Source organism: Pyxicephalus adspersus, chromosome 7 (genome assembly GCF_032062135.1).
Source record: "Pyxicephalus adspersus chromosome 7, UCB_Pads_2.0, whole genome shotgun sequence".
Classification (NCBI taxonomy): Eukaryota; Metazoa; Chordata; class Amphibia; order Anura; family Pyxicephalidae; genus Pyxicephalus; species Pyxicephalus adspersus.
In genome coordinates this window covers 6,926,831-6,944,297 of record NC_092864.1, presented here as the reverse complement: position 1 = coordinate 6,944,297, position 17,467 = coordinate 6,926,831, and positions in this window count along the sequence as shown.

Here is a 17,467-nt window from a genome sequence, read left to right as displayed (position 1 = left end):
GGATGATAAGGGGCCACTGTGACTACTTCCTCATCATAGGAAACCAGGACTTTTGAGCAGCTTCTTACCCTCAGCTGCCTATAGCGAATGTATTGGGGAGATCAGGGACAGATGACTACCACCCATTGACCACCAGCTGTTTTTTTTATTGGTTGTCTGCATTTACATATAACAGTACATTGAGCTTTGTGGCTACATGGCGCTATTGAAAGTAATTGTGGAGGAACCTTACACATTAAACTAACAGTTAGAGTTACACTTTTTCTTTAGGTGACAGGTATGACCAGCTCAAGTTTGAAGGGAAATCTACCCAACAGAGACAGCAACAAAAACACTGAGGGCCCAACATTTATTTTCTCTATACAAAGTTTAAAAAAAAGTCTTGAATTTTACTAGACTGCTGTTGAGTTGGTCTTTTCTCTTAGTTTTCTCTTGCAAGTTTTTTTAGATGGGCCTGCAACCCTCTCTGTGTGCACAGAGACTTTGTTCTTTTTGCTTCCCCATTGAAAAGACTTGGATGGAAAATCAGAGGATCATTGAGTACCGACATGTTTGAAACATGGACTAACAGTTTAACCTCTCGATCAATGTATCTGTGTATTTATACATATTTATTTATATAGCTCAAGTAATTAGAACCCTATCAGATAGCAGCAGTTGGTGGGATACAGGATCAAGTGACCTCCTTAAGTATTCTGTGAAGTGCAAAAGGCCGCCTAATATACATTGCCCAACAAAAGCAATGTTACAGTAACATTGTGTCACCCACTCATAGGATTGGGACTGAGGAAATGTCCAATTATGTCCCAGTTACCAGCACCTGTGCTCTGTGGCTTAGTCTTTTGCTACAATGCTGCTGTACTACGGTGGCAAGATATGAAAGATTCCTTTTGGATGGATGCCCAGGCTGATATAGTTATACCAGAGGAATTGTTATAATTATAAATATTTCATGATGTAACCTCGACTTGTGAAGAAGACAACACTGGCACTGTTTTCTAATACCCTGTTCTTATTTTAGTTTATTTTTAATCAGTGATATCACTTTATATGATAGGGTCAACCCAAAACTTGTATCTTAGCATTTGCTGAATGTAAGTTTACAATAGATCTAAATCCTGACATGGATGACATACTGCTAAATATTGTGCAAAAAATTGCTCTGTTTTTCTTTTCTTTAAAATACAATTTTCACCTTTTACCCATGAATCTCTTCTCGTTATAGAACTCATTGGCTGCACATCATTTAGACTGCATTGCTGATAATGACAACAGTTGGTCCACACCTGTGCAATGTATGTCGGATCTGCTTCCTCGTCATTATCAGGGATGCATGTAACGGTGACAGTGCGGAAGTACAATTGAACAATGGTCTTCAAGATTGCCAGGCATTCTGGTAATGAAATTGTAAAATGTATAAAGCACATTTTGAAATTGCATGACATTATAAAAGGAGAAATGAGATATTAGTGTTTAAATCTATTTTAAGTCTACTAAATGTTATCTCTGGAACTTTGGTAGTAGGATTTCCTGCACCCGTGCTGCTTGCCCTAGGGGTAGAATATTGCTTTACCCATTGGGGGTTGCTTGACATAGTTAAAATACAGTTTTTGCAGTTATGCATTGATCAGTGATGTTGGTAAGCATATACTTTAGAAGTAGATTCAACTTCATTTTCCTGTAAGACAAGTGTCTCCCACACTCTATTTTGGTGACCCGGGCCTCCTTGGCGTCATGTGATAAATTATGTAAGAAGGATAAGAAGCTCTGGGCTATATTAATTATAGGAAGTTAATTATGGTTCATAACTCATCACTTGCCCTCCCTCTAACATCTCTCAGGGATATCTTAAATGCTGCACTCCAGAAAGTAGGCACTCAAAATTAAAGTCAAATAAAGCTATTGTATCTATACGGTTTATATCTGTTGTGTCACCTAATAGATGCATGTTGCCAAAACTATACACAATTTGTATTTCTATACCTGCAAAGCAACCCATCAGCCCAATATACAGATTTTAGTGTTGTCACAAGCGTTACTGTGCTATAGAATGTTTGTGTGCTGGGAACCTGTGAATGTTATATGTCAGTGGTCCGGGAGGCCAGTTTTACCAATTCCAGCAATGCAAGTAACAGCTGCGGACACAGGGGACTCCAGTTACCTCCTCGCCCTTTCTAATTTGGCAGAGTCAGCACTGAGGGAGGAGGAGGAGGTGCTGAAAGAAGGAGAGAATGGGTCTTGGAAGAGAAGAATGATGAGTACAAAAGAGAGAAAAGGAGAAAGGTGAACAGACATTTGAGTATAAAGACAATGGAATATATGGACATGAAATATAGGAGGTGAGGAGTTCCAGACGGAGATGGATGTTCTTTTCAATATTATCCTTTGGTAGATTACCTGCAGCTGGACATTAAAGATACAATACAATTAAATATGGATTTACTGCACTTTTGTATTACGCAGGAGTCTGGTATATTGACTAAGTCCATGTTCTTGTTACCTGTAGAATAGTAGGGAAGAATGACTGCTAAAAATTTTTGAAAATATTTTATCTGTCAAACAGCTTACGCTCAGTTCATTCACTCTTTAGGATTTATTGTCTTTCCACATCCAAAAGCTGGCACATTACATTATGAAAAGTACCCAGACATGCTTTGTTCATGCTCTTATCTCATTGCAAGTCTGATTAAAACCCAAACTACATCCATATCTAAAGACATACTATACTCATTAGTAGATGTATACAACATAAAGTAGACTACCTAGGTTTAAGTGTATGTATAGGCCAGTTTTGGTTACAATAGGAAAAGATTAAGCATTAAATCCCCATCAGTTTATTTTTTGTTATTTGTTAGGGTAATTTTTCTATTTTCCCTGAATATCCCCTGTATATAGTTACCATTAAAACATGTGTCTCCTTTAGAAGATGTAACCTCACCTTTTGTTCTGACTACTGCTGTATATGTTTGGATTTTTGATCAATTTATATCTTGTAACAAAAGTAAAGAGGACAAACAGGGTGAATGTACCTAGCAAGTACATAGACACTAATAAAAACTTTGAACTTTGGGCCTGATTTATTAAAGCTCTCCAAGACTGTAGAAGATAAACTATCATAGGATAACCTGGGTGAGGAAACCCTAAATAGATTTCTTAAAAATCATTTACTATTACTGTAGTTGGCAAATGTTTTCATTCCTGGACCAGGATCTGAGTTCTTCCATGATAATCTATCATCTCCAGTCTTAAAGAGCTTTAATAAATTAGTCCTACCGTGTCTTCAAAATATTGACTTCCTATATTACAACCTGTTTGCTACACAGTGCATAATTACAATTATTATAAAATAATAAATATAAACCACTATACAAAATAAGCAACAAAATCATGAAAACTGTGGGAACAACTTTTGTATTTGTGTCTTAGAGAATTTGTAAATGTTTCATTACATACCAACAATAATAAAAATGTAACAGAAGTTCCAACCCCCTCTAGCTACAAAAAATGGCTATACATACACTTTAGGGTCAGGTAAGTGAGCAGTTTGGTAATAGTAAACTTTATGATTATTTACATGCTAATTCTATTTCAAATGACTTTGGTTTTATTTCCAGAAATAATTCTTATTCTGTTTTTAGCTTTATAAAATCAGCAATTCTTCACTATTCATATATTTGAGATAGTTAGTGAAGCAATTATATCTGAGCAATAATTAGCTGGGGATAACGGTTTTCATGGAAATAATTTACATGAAGAGGTTTTGGCCCTTTCTCACATTCAAGGTAATATATAGGAGAGTATCCACCCCCTAATTGTATAGACTTTATATTTCCAAATTTTTGATTGATGCTGTAATTTTACTACAGTGTATTTTTTAATGTTAAAGCAGAACTAAACCCATGATACTCACTTGCCTTCTTCACCCTTGGTCTCTTCCTGAAAACAATTTTCTGCAATCTTTATTGGCCAGGCTGGCATGACCTAATTCCTGCACAAGCACATGGGAGTTCATACATACCTAGCATGTGCAAGGGAAGCCAGGATTTCCGGGTTTCCCTGGCAACAAACACTGAACTGCACATGCTTAGCTCTGCAAAATGTGGTTGCTGGGGAGTGACGAGGCAGGTAAGTACAGCCATTGTAGAAGGGGCATTCCCTTTCTGCAATAATCACCTTCCTAATTGCCAGTTGTTCAAAGTGAAACATTAGCTCCTTAATAATATCTATACCACTGTATGATGGCGTATTTTAAGGTCGCTGCCTTATGGGACCCACAGAGTCATGTTACTAACTGTTAAATTCATAATCTAATGTCCTATAATCATATGTCATTAACATAGACTAAAGCCAATTTATTTTCCTATACGTTTTTAGGATGTGTGGGGAAACCCAAGGAGACCATTTCAACTCTATGCAAACAGAAGCCTGGCTAAGATTCAAATCTGGAACCCTAGCACTTTAATGCAAAAGCATTAGCCACTACGCCACAGTGCATGAAACCAGAGGAAGGGTTTCCTAATTAGATATTTAGTCAGCATATAAAAGACAACAATTTCTACTTTACACATAATATCACGTTGTATGTTCTTGCTGTTTTTCCCCCCAATTTTCAGAAGTGTTAATGATTCGTATGTTGTACAGAATTATATATATTTTGTACAATATATAGAGGGATTTTAAAGTTTTATAGGTCATTTTCTTAGAGGTCTTCCCTGTTGGTAGTCATGCAGTCTGCCCCTCTGCTGTGCTATAAAGATAAATGATGGCATCCGTTAAAAATTGCACCATGTTGATACATAAGCAGTTTGATTGGCCCAGCAAGTGGCTGGAAAATATTCAGATAGCGCAGGGAAGAATGCTGACCTTCCTGCCCTGTGGCGGTGAAAGGGTTCAGTCACAAGGAATATTATGCCTCCTTAGCAATGTTAATTGATCATTTTTCTCGACTGATTGAGTTACACAGCATATCAGATCTGATTCTCCCAGTAAAGAAATACCATTGTTGAAGGGACAGCAATAAGGGCCTGATGACAAGGGACAGATAACCCTTTGCATGCTGCATCTTCATTCATAACTGCAGGATAAGCAATTACACTTTGAAAATACAAAGGCATGCCTGTCTGTCTACTGTAGGTAGAATGATGACTGCAATAGTAAAAGGGAGGCATCTCTGTGTCATGCCAGAGGATAGGAAATCCATCTGGCAGATCTCACTTTACCTGTACATTAGATGTCTTCAGTTCTGAAGGGATGGATATGTTCATTTTTATTGAAAGTCCTATTCATTATTAATATAATATTCCTTTAGTAATTTATTTTTTATGACTTTTGTAAGTTTAATACTTCTTATATCATATATGGGTTTAAAGTTACTGTAAGTACAGACTGACTTTACTTAGGTCTGCAAGTATTAGTTATGATAATACTAACTGACAAAGGTGATCAAAGTATTTATAGCTTACTGCTTCTAAGTCTGATTTGTTTAAAAGTTTCAGTCAAAAAGTTGAACTACCTATCTTCTAATGCAGTGGTCGCCAACCAGTGGTCCACATAAAATGTTGGTGGTCCACAAAAAAATGTGGACATTACTTGCAATTTTTATGTTTTATTAATAATAAAACGAAATAATATTCTAATAAATTATTGTATTCTGAATGACAATTTTCACCTTTATATTGCACTAAATTCATGAACTGTACTAGAGACGGAAAAACAAGGGTGGCGCAGGGTGACGTCAGTGTAATATTAAGCTGTTTCCACCATTACAACAGTCACCCCGCTTTGCGAATACCAATTTTCATCCAATTGTTTTATTTGTTTATTTCTCAGATGATCTTTTAGGTAAATATGACCCTAACTGTGTATTTTCTTTAACTGTTATATTTAATGACATCAAATAGTTTGACTTTGATAACTATCATTTCTTGTTTGGTCTTAGATTCAAATTAAATAAACCCATAATGAATGAGAAAAAGCAAACAAATATTTAGCATTTCATTAATAATACCAAAGATAATGCAACTAATGATAATAGTAACAATAGTAATACTTCACTTAACCCGGGAGCTGATCAATAAATCAGAACCTTCAGAGTCCTTGTCAGGCACAATTAGGTAGATCATTATTTTACAAATGCAAATTTACAAAAATTTAAAAATTTACATAAATTCATATTAATGGTCCTCCAGATTTAACATTATGAATTTAGTGGTCGGTGAGGTCGGAAAGGTTGGCGACCGCTGTTCTAAAGCAAAAAAATTATAATTTGTGTCGCAATCTTTGTCTTTGAGTCAGATCCTGAACCTTTGCAAACCCAGACTACACTAATAAAATAAAATGCAGGAGGATGGGCAATGTAGAAACGGGGTACCTAAGATCTCCTTTATTCGGGAAGCTTTATTGTGTTAGGAAAAAGTTATTGTGCGGTGCAGTAGATTTTTATTAGCTTATAGTTCTACTCCTTCCTCTTGTAGTATAATGACTGTTTGATAAAAAAAATGGTAGCAAGAGAACCTCTTTTTCCAGAATCACTAAAATTATTTTATATATAATTTATAAAGGTTATTGTTCTTATATCTGCCTGGAATTCAGCATTTCTTAAAATACAAGTGCTTAGGAGTAGTTCAGTGCAAGTCTATGGAGGTGATTTTGTGGCAAAAACGGCCCTAGAAGCTGCATGGAACTTCTGAATAACTGCTTGTAAATGCTGCTGCCTACAAAAGCCTACAAATATCTGCACAAAAAAGGTAATTTCAGGCATTTGCAGGCTGTAAAAATGCCTGAAAATGGAGGGCTCAACCCATCTTTTTTATATGTATATAAAATATAAGTATGATAGCAATGAACCAAAGTTTAAATGGATGGTCATTTAGCAAATTTTTGTGATATGTAATTTAAAAAGATTTACCTTCAAACTGTTGATATTCAGCAGCTGTTTGTTCTGGAGCAATCTACTAAAACCATATTGTGTACAACATTAGAAAATGGAAAATATATTTGCAGTTCTATATTTTACATAGGGCATGTGTACTTCTTAGTATGTTACCAAATATGAAAACAGAAAGGCTGAGTTAATGCAGAGGGAGATTTGAAGGAATCATCTTTAATTACTGTGAGTACCTTTGCCATAAATAAGAGAGATAAAAACAAGCCGCAACACTATAGAAAGTATTTTGCTACAGGGCAGGCAACAGATCTCACAGTGAGTGAGATATATTCTGCACAGACAGGTGGCAAAATTCTGAGGATACCACTTGTCCACAAAGGCCACTTATAGCCTTAGAAGTATGAAAGCCAAAAATAAGTCTTACACAAACTCAAAGGAGCAAAAATTCCAACAACTACAAAGAAAGACATGAATTCTGAGTGCATGATGCAAGGGCTCTCAGCTATTGATGACAGAGTAGTGTAAAGCCATCAGAAGAACAACATGGAGACATGACCAGAGCCCGAGTATTGTAGTATCATTCACATTCTATTCCTCTTTGTATTTTGTATGACTGCATTGTACGCCCATGGGCTAGTAACTTACATATTACACAAAGATAGCCAACATACAAATATTATAAATAGGCCTCCTATATCTGCAGGTATGGAAGCACAACCTACAGGATGAGTTAATGTTCAACAGCAACTTCTTTGATTTATTTTTGGATTGCGGACACTGGGCAGAGGTCTGTGAGTTTATTTCAGACTTTTGCAGGCGCTTTGGGCTCTTGACCTGATTCACAGTAATGCTTATAAACCCAGGGCCATGGGAGCGATTAACGTAATATGATGCCACGCATGTCCCAAATATAACCACATGGATCAGGCTTATTAGACAACACTCTCTACACACTTACACTTCCTGCAGCCCAGTCCATGAAGGACACTGAAAAGTACTGAACAATCTGTCGCCTTTCCTGTAAACCATACCTGTAGGACATACATTTTTCTTAAATTCCGGGAAGTCTCAGTGATTGTTTAATGCATCTTTTATTGAGAATTTATTCTAAAAACCCTTTACCCAGCACTCAGCTGTAGCATAATCATTTTAAAAATTGGAAGAAATTTGAGGCACAACTTTTTGGTAATTTAGAGAATTGTGATTAGAATCCCTGTGACTTTTTTTTTGCTGTCTGTGCCCCTAATGTGAAGATTCCCCGTTTTGTCTATGACCACACAGGAAGTAAGGGAAAATCTCCCATGTGGCAATAAAAACAAAACATTTGATCCCAAATCTCTTTGCTATATAATTGAATTTATTGATTACTGTGCCTTGTTGTTCTGCTTTTCTGAAGTCACCAGACAGGAAGTCAGAACATCTCGGGGAATAAACATCTAAAGCATGGGAGGGATCGTACATCCTTTCCTGCTCTCCTCAAATCTAAAATTCATTGGGCTGGATATCCATCTTATGTTTCAACTATGTGAGACAAAAAGATCTGCATCTGGTTTATTTCTGTGGAAAAGTTTACACTAACAGGTCAAAACACCACAGACAAAAACATCTATTATCTATGTTCAGATTTACCAGTTGTTTAAACTTTGGTATAGCTAACTTGCTAGGAAATGAACAGGTGTCCAAACACAAAAATATTTATATACTCGTAACAAGCAGTAAATACCTTCAATGAACCAGCCCTGACCTGCTTTGCTGCTTTTAATGTAAAGGTATTCCTGCTCAAAGATGACAAGGAATCTAGAGCAGTGGTTGTCAACTAATAAGAAATACGGGGGTCTTACGTTAGGTGAATGGCATCACCAAATTGCTGCACATACTATTTAATATATGTAATGCCACAGAAGACAATACAATAAATAAAGATTTCAGAGACTGCAGACTACCTGCTGACTTGTAGTTAGTTGGGGACTGAAGATGTGCTGTAGGAGACTGTCAGACCAGGGACATTCTGTGTGTGACTTCCAGCCATTACAGCCTTTTACAAAGGAATGCATTTTCAGAACCAGTTTTCTGTGGGTTTCTAACAACTTAGAAATATTGCTTGTTTCTTTACATTGGAGACCTGGCAATATGCCAAGATACATTTGCGATAGTAAGAAAATAACGATTTTTTTAGTAAAATGTATAAACAAATATCTCCTACTTGCTTCTAGATACCGGGGCTTGTTTTAAAGTATAAAACCTTTTAAAATCCTTTCTTCCCTTTCTTGTCTTCAATGCCCACTTCTCATCATCTCCAGTCAATCTGTTTAAAAGCTGTCTGACTAGACAGTAAATATGTAGCTGAAATATAATAACGGTGGGACAGGAAGTGGTTGAAAATGTCCCCAGTGGGGACACAGACAGCAATTACCAGCAATCAAAGTTTTAATCCTTATCATCTTGTAAAAAATAATATAAATATAATAATATAAATATTAAAAAATCATATTTTGGCAGGGGTTAGGCTTCAAATCTTAGGACAATACTCTATTACTGAATAAAAGCAATCTCTGTAATGTGTGTGTAATACAATACAGAATAATGTGGAGGGATGGCCACAGCTCAGCTGAAATATATTCCTCCAAGGATTGCAGTTTTCACACATGCAAGTGCAAGTTGGACTATGGAATATTGCCAGAGAACAACACGGAATTGACCAGAATTTCCAACCCACCACTTTATCAATGGATATCATATCTGTAGAGGGCAGGAAGTACAATGGAAGCGATTGAAAACTATTGATTGACAAATAAGCAGTCTGGACATAGCCCTAAGTAGAGGGAACTTCTTTTAAACAATAATTGTTTTAAAGTTTTACTCTAAGCAAATATTAAAAAATACTCTTTATCTCAAATATCTGTTCAAAACGTATATGATTTTCACGTGTCATAATGTCCATAGGTTAACTCATTCATCTAAGGTAGGGGAATATACATCTGATTACAGAATTCAGCTCCCTGCAACCCCCAAATCCCAGGGCACTCCAACAAGCAAGTCTCATCTTGCAAACTGCAAATGACGTGGGATAGCCGGCTCCTCTCACCTTCTGCATAACTTTATAGGACACTGAGTCCATCACCTTAAACAACCTGTAGAAAGCCAAGCTCCTGACTATTGCTGGGAAAAGAGAGCATTTTTACTTCTTTGCATCTTCTGACAAAGAGTCCTGCAGCATGATGCTTCTTTGGTTTCTTTGATTTCTTTGCTTATTGCTCTAAAGAGTTGTAATTCATTTACAGTTTACAGTCTGATTTTTTCCTTCAATACACATTTTTTACAGTGAATTATTGTGCAGTATAGAATAATACTGTTAGAACATATATACTGGATACAACTCATAAAGAGCAAAGCATCTAATTTAGGGGCACATTTATTATTAGCACATGTAGATTTTAAACTTAAAAAACTTTATTTGTGGGGCAAATGAAGTGTACTAGATAGGCTTGACTGGGAGGCTGTGAATTTTAATCTGCCTGTCTTCTATAGGAAGCAACTGGTGAATCTGAGTAGCAAATGTGCTAAAGGAGACTGGGTCCTAATGGTTGTAACATATACCAAACAAAGATGCAATAAATATTACTTACTTTATAGATATTGTTTTGTAGATAATATTTCTCACTTTCTTTGTTATATTAAATTGTATCAGAATCATTTTCTTTGTGCAATGTTCAGAATCTGCATATGGGTTTATTTAAAGGTTCCAAAACAAATAATTTTCAGCGCTTTTTTACTTATGAAGACCATTCCACCAGGAGCTAGCAATATGTATTATGGACAATTGTTAACATTCCTATTAGCATCACCAATTCAGACATGCTTCTATCTTTTATATCTTTATTATAATTATTTATATATGCTACTAAATGATACAGTTTTGTTTCTGAGAATTATGCTAATATATAGTTTTTATGTTGCAAGTAAAAAATACAAAGTCTCCTGTCAAAACATAAGGAATTATAACTGAATTTCCAACAGCCATGAAAATTATTCAGCAGTATGTATCCCATCTCACCCCCCTCCCTGATAGCAAGGTATAAATGTCTTTTTGTTCCAGGAGAGGTTTAAAGTACAGGAATACCTTTCATATTCCTCACTCTTCAAGTAGCATGTGCTATACATTGCTCCTGCCCTTCATGTCCTCATGCAATGCTGGTCCTGCAATGGATGTGATGATGTCTGTATCAAATCATGATCTGTAAATACCATTTGGAAAAGTGACAGAACTAGTTCCTGAGATCTTGCAAGATTTCATGAATTTTCTGTTTTATAAGAGGACTGTGTAGGAGTCACTGGTGATGTTGCTCCAGGAGGTATCCGAGTCGCTGTCTATCAGTGCCGGTGCCATTGCCTGCCAGTTTGGGCTTTACTAGGCTGATGTGAGAAACATACACTTACAAACATAAACATACAAATATGTTTTTCTATTGGATTGTGCAGTAATAGGTTTCTGCTGCATATTTTGCTGCTTTACTGAAATTTAGAATTTTAGCTTTAATAGTTTTGGTGGAATGGATGGAAAACAGTAATAGAAGTGCAGAAACATTATTATTATTATTATTAATAAACAGGATTTATATAGCGCCAACATATTACGCAGCGCTGTACATTAAATAGGGGTTGCAAATGACAGACTAATACAGACAGTGACACAGGAGGAGAGGACCCTGCCCCGAAGAGCTTACAGTCTAGTAGGTGGGGGAATTTACACACAATAGGAGGGGAGATATGTAGTGGGGGGAAGTAGTGATGGTTTCAAAAACAGAAGAAGTTTTACCAGGTCAGAAATGTAAGAGGGACTATAACTCTGTAGGGATTTGAAGGCAAAGCACAGGAGTTTGAATTTGATTCCAAGGTGAAATGGAAGCCAGTGTAGAGATCTCCAAAGAGATGCACCAGAAGAGGAGTGGAGGGAAGGATGGATGAGTCTGGCTGCAGCATTCATAATAGATTGTAGAGGAGAGAGTCGGGTTAGTGGAATACCAGAGAGGAGGAGGTTACAGTAGTCCAGCTGAGAGATGATAAGAGCATGTACAAGGAGTTTGGTGGTCTCTGGGGACAGGTAGGGGCAGATTTTGGAGATGTTGCGTAGGTGAAAGTGACAGGACCTGGAAATGTTCTGAATATGGGGGTAAATGAGAGCGCCGAGTCAAAGGTGACACCAAGACAACGTGCATGAGGGGAGGGCCGAATAACAGTGTTAACAGTTAGATATATGTCAGGGGGAGATTTGGAATTGAGGGGTGGGTGATGATGAGTTCTGTTTTATCCAGGTTGAGTTTCAAAAATTGGTCAGACATCCATGATGAGATGGCTGACAGGCAGCATGAGACCTTATCCAGGACTGAGGGAGACAGGTCAGGGGTGGACAGATAGATTTGAGTGTCATCAGCATACAGATGGTACTGTAAGCCAAAGGAGGATATGAGACTACCAAGAGAGGACGTGTACAGAGAAAAGAGGACCGGTCCAAGGACTGACCCTTGGGGAACACCAACAGGGAGGAGAGTGGGTGAGGAGGAATTACCATTGAAAGAAACTTAAAAGCAGCAGTCAGACAGATAGGAAGCAAACCAAGAGAGAGCAGTGTCACTGATACCAATGGAGCCATGATTTGTATTAGAAATATGTAATCCCCCTTGGTATAAAAAAGTACTGGTGAATACAGATGGGCAAACTAGCCCGTTTAGTTCATTATTGAAAATGCTGTCTGCAGTGTAGCTGGTAACTTAGGAGTTGGGATTCTCCTGTAAATAGTAGGCAAAATTTCCATTGGCTGGTAGTTGCTACATGCTGTGCAGCTTTTTACATTAGCAACCTACTTTCTGGCCAGTTATTTATGTACATGTCAGGCAGTGTTCCTATTGACAAGTGGTTGGACCAGTGCCTCCCCTACCAACCCGAATAGAAGAAGAGTGCTGGCTGCGAGGGTAGTAAGTAATAAGGTAAGTATACCAGTGTTCTCTTTAGACAAAAACAAGCATTTATTCTTGACATTGTAGGGAGAGCCCCACTTTAATAGTAATGTATTATTTTACCCAGAGTTTAGCCCATTTAGGAACTTTTTAGCACACCTTACATTGCAGCTAAAATGTATACAGGTGGTGCTTGTATGTGGAAGATTTTGCTCTGAACAGACAACATGTGGTCAGCTCTCCATGCAGGTGAAACAAGCCATCCTTAAGCTGCATAAACAGAAAAACCCCATCCGAGAAATTGCTACAATATTAGGAGTGGCAAAATCAACAGTTTGGTACATCATGAGAAAGAAACAAAGCACTGGTGAACTCAGCAATGCCAAAAGACCTGGACGTCCATGGAAGACAGCAGTGTTGAATGATGGCAGAATCATTTCCATGGTGAGGAGAAACTCCTTCACAACAGACAACCGAGTGACCAACACTCTCCAGGAAGTCGGTGTATCGATATCCAAGTCTACCATAAAGAGAAGACTGCATGAAAGTAAATACAGAGGGTGCACTGCAAGGTGCAAGCCACTCATAAGCCTCAAGAATAGAAAGCCTAGATTGGACTTTGTTTAAAAACATCTAAAAAAGCCCGCACAGTTCTGGAAAAACATTCTTTGGATAGATGAAACCAGGATCAACCTTTACCAGAATGATGGCAAGAAAAAAGTATGGAGAAGGTGTGGAACAGCTCATGATCCAAAGCATAGCACATCTGTAAAACATGGCGGAGGCAGTGTGATGGCTTGGGCGTGCATGGCTGCCATGGCACTGGGACACTAGTGTTTATCCATGATGTGACACAGGACAGAAGCAGCCGAATGAATTCTGAGGTGTTCAGGGACATACCTGTCTGCTCAAATCCAGCTAAATGCAGCCACATTGATTGGGAGGCGTTTCATATTACAGATGGACAATGACCCAAAACATACAGCCAAAGCAACCCCAGGAGTTTATTAAAGCAAAGAAGTGGAGTATTCTTTATTGGCCAAGTCAGTCACCTGATCTGAACCCAATTGAGCATGCATTTCACTTGTTGAAGACTAAACTTCGGACAGAAAGGCCACAAACAAACAGCAACTGAAAGCCGCTGCAGTAAAGGCCTGGCAGAGCATTAAAAGGAGGAAACCCAGCATCTGGTGATGTTCAAGACTACAGGCTGTCATTGCCAGCAAAGGGTTTTCAGCCAAGTATTAGAAATGAACATTTTATTTTCAGCTTTTTAATTTGTCCAATTACTTTTGAGCCCTTGAAATGAAGTGATTGTGTAAATAAAGGCTTTAGTTGCTCACATTTTTATGCAATCTTTTTGTTCAACCCACTAAATAAACCTGAATGTATGCAGTTTAACTGCATCTGAGTTGTTTCATTTAAAATTAATTGTGGTAATGTATAGAACCAAAATTGGAAAAAAAGTTGTCTCTGTCCAAATATTTATGAACATAACTGTATCTATTATAATCTACCAATGTACTGGGAAGGATTAGCAGTGCCTACTAATTTTGCTGCTTCTGCACAAAACAACTTTTGTGATACTCTTCCCACTGTATGATTTTTCATTCAATTAATCTTATAACACCTATTAAGGTTTATCATTATCATCTATAATAATGCCAGGTAGACAACCCCCAGACATGCAGCCCTTTCCTTTCACAGTACAATTTTTATTTCCCTCTCTTGGAAGCCCCTTCCTTGTCCTGTTGTCTGCATTGCTTGTAGAGTACAAGTGATGAGATAACAAGGTGGCATTTATCTCGATGATCAGAGTTAGCAGCCCTGTCTTGTTGTACAAAGCTCTTTTCTATGAGTAGAGTGTGAAGGCAATGTGTTGTAGTGACACCAGGCCTGTCCTCCCCCTCTGGGTTGCCCCTGACCCCTTCCCTGTGAATGATTCTGAGACAGATGGAGCTGTCTCAGCACTGGCCTCCTGTCTCAAGGAGCCGCTGTCAATCACAGCCCTCTGTCTTTTACCAAATTTGGCGAGATGTCCCCTGCTCCTTAGGCTCAAAATAAATGTTCAGCAGAGAGGAGTGGAGAAGTGAAGGGGAGGGTAGCGAGAGGAGTATGAGGGAGGAGAGTGCTGAGGGTGAGCAGCAGTTGCTTCTGAATCCTGATGAAGGATTAAAACTCCCTGATTGAGACCTTCAGAGCATAACCCCTGTATTAACCCTTTCCAGGACAGAGAAACCCCTCATGTGGTTCAGCGCCTGCATGTAGAATGTCAAAGAGAATGCCAGCGATTCACGCAAGTTACATGTTTCATGTTGCACCATTTCCCACTGCATCAAAAGTAACAATAAAATACATATTTGTGCAACCTTAAATCAATTTAAAGACTTTCATCAGGATATTTTATTTAAAGTTAGATAGTGTTGCCTTGTTATCCAATGCCTAACATCTGTATTCCATGCAAAACATTTCAGTATCTTGACTGATGTAAGATTAAAAGGCAGACAACAGCTGGGAATGAATGGGCTCTGGCTAAAATTGGCCATTATGATATAGGTGTCAAGTAATTGTTTTACTAGAGATTTCTGTCACTCCATATATAATCACTACATGAAACTCCTCCCAATGACATTATAGTCCCTCACTGATAGTAATTTACATCCAGAATGACCAGGAGCTATCCATCTACTGCAGAACTGCAAGGCCCAGCATGCCCTGTCAGCCTTGGTACCAGTAGTTGGCTAGGGAGGTCACTTCTCTCTACCAACAAATTACACAATTATCAATAGATAGATAGATAGATAGATAGATAGATAGATAGATAGATAGATAGATAGATGAATAGATAGATAGATAGATGAATAGATAGATAGATAGATAGATAGATAGATAGATAGATAGATAGATAGATAGATGAATAGATAGATAGATAGATAGATAGATAGATAGATAGATAGATAGATAGATAGATCTATTTATTCAGTACATAGTATGTGTGACCATTCTGCATATAAAAATGTCAGCACTCTCTTAATAATAACAGATTGCTTTTACCCAGCAGCTGCCACCCTAGTCTATGCTTCAAACGTATTGCGCTACAGCTGCAGAACCCATGTTATTTTAGCAGATATGAGTCCTTTAAAGTCCTTAGAATTGCATTATAAAAAATACACACATTGTAATTTAAGTTATTACAATAAAATAGGATTCAGAATCTGGTTTTAAAATTTGATTGGAGGCAACATACAGTTAGAATATGTTTACAAAAGATATGGTGCAATGCAACTGATTAGATAATGTAACCTTTCACTAAGCCTGATTGTTCATGGGTAAAAGCTGCAATGTAACACTACAAACATTGTAGGTGCTGGCATTATGAATTGCTTGCAGGGTCCCGATAATATATCTCTATGTTAAATAAAATGCAAACAAATTACTAGTTTTCCACAGCAAAGTAATATTCACAAATATAAAAATTAAAACGTAATTCCTGCATTGTATTCAGTCTGCAGTACAATACTTTTATCTTGCTGCATGTGACATTGGTTGGATTTTGATCTTAAAAAGAAAAGTTTCGGATTCTTTATCTATGCTACAACTCCTTGGGTATGTACACATGTGCAATGGTTCTCGTCCGATAATCGACTCAGGGCCGATATCGGACGAGAATATTGTGTGTGTACAGCGCTCGCCGTCCATCGTCTGATTGACCGTCATGGCAGATCCACGGACGATGGACGAAGAAGTATCTCAATGCAAGTGAAGAGGAAGAGAGCGCAGCAGGGTGCCGCTCCGTCGTCCTCACCCTCCCCCCTCCATAGAACAGAACTGTTCTGTATGTACAGCACTCGTTCATGCATCGTGCAGTCGTTGGTAAGGGTCATGAAAGATAATTTCCAACGACAATTATTGCATGTGTGTATGTAGCCTAACAAATATAGACTGCAGATATAAGGGGTAGAAAGGTGCAGTATAAGGGGCAGAGGGAGGTGCAGATATAAGGGGTAGAGAGAGGTGCAGATATAAGGGGTAGAGAGAGGTGCAGATATAAGGGGTAGAGAGAGATGCAGTATAAGGTGTAGAGAGAAGTGCAGATATAAGGGGAGAGAGAGGTGCAGATATAAGGGGCAGAGAGAGATGCAGATATAAGGAGTACAGAGAGGTGCAGATATAAGGGGCAGAGAGAACTGCAGATATATGGGGCAGAGAGAGGTACAGATATAAGGGGCAGAGAGAGGTGCAGATGTAAGGGGTGGAGAGAGGTGCAGATATAAGGGGCAGAGAGAGGTGCAGATATAAGGGGCAGAGAGAGGTGCAGATATATGGGGCAGAGAGAGGTGCAGATATAAGGGGCAGAGAGAGGTGCAGATGTAAGGGTGGAGAGAGGCGCAGATATATGGGGCAGAAAGAGGCGCAGATATAAGGGGTGGAGAAAGGCGCAGCTATAAGGGGTAGAGAGAGGCGCAGATATAAGGGGTAGAGAGAGGCGCAGATATAAGGGGTGGAGAGAGGCGCAGATATATGGGGTGGAGAGAGGCGCAGATATATGGGGTAGAGAGAGGCGCAGATATAAGGGGCAGAGAGAGGTGCAGATATATGGGGTAGAGAGAGGTGCAGATATAAGGGG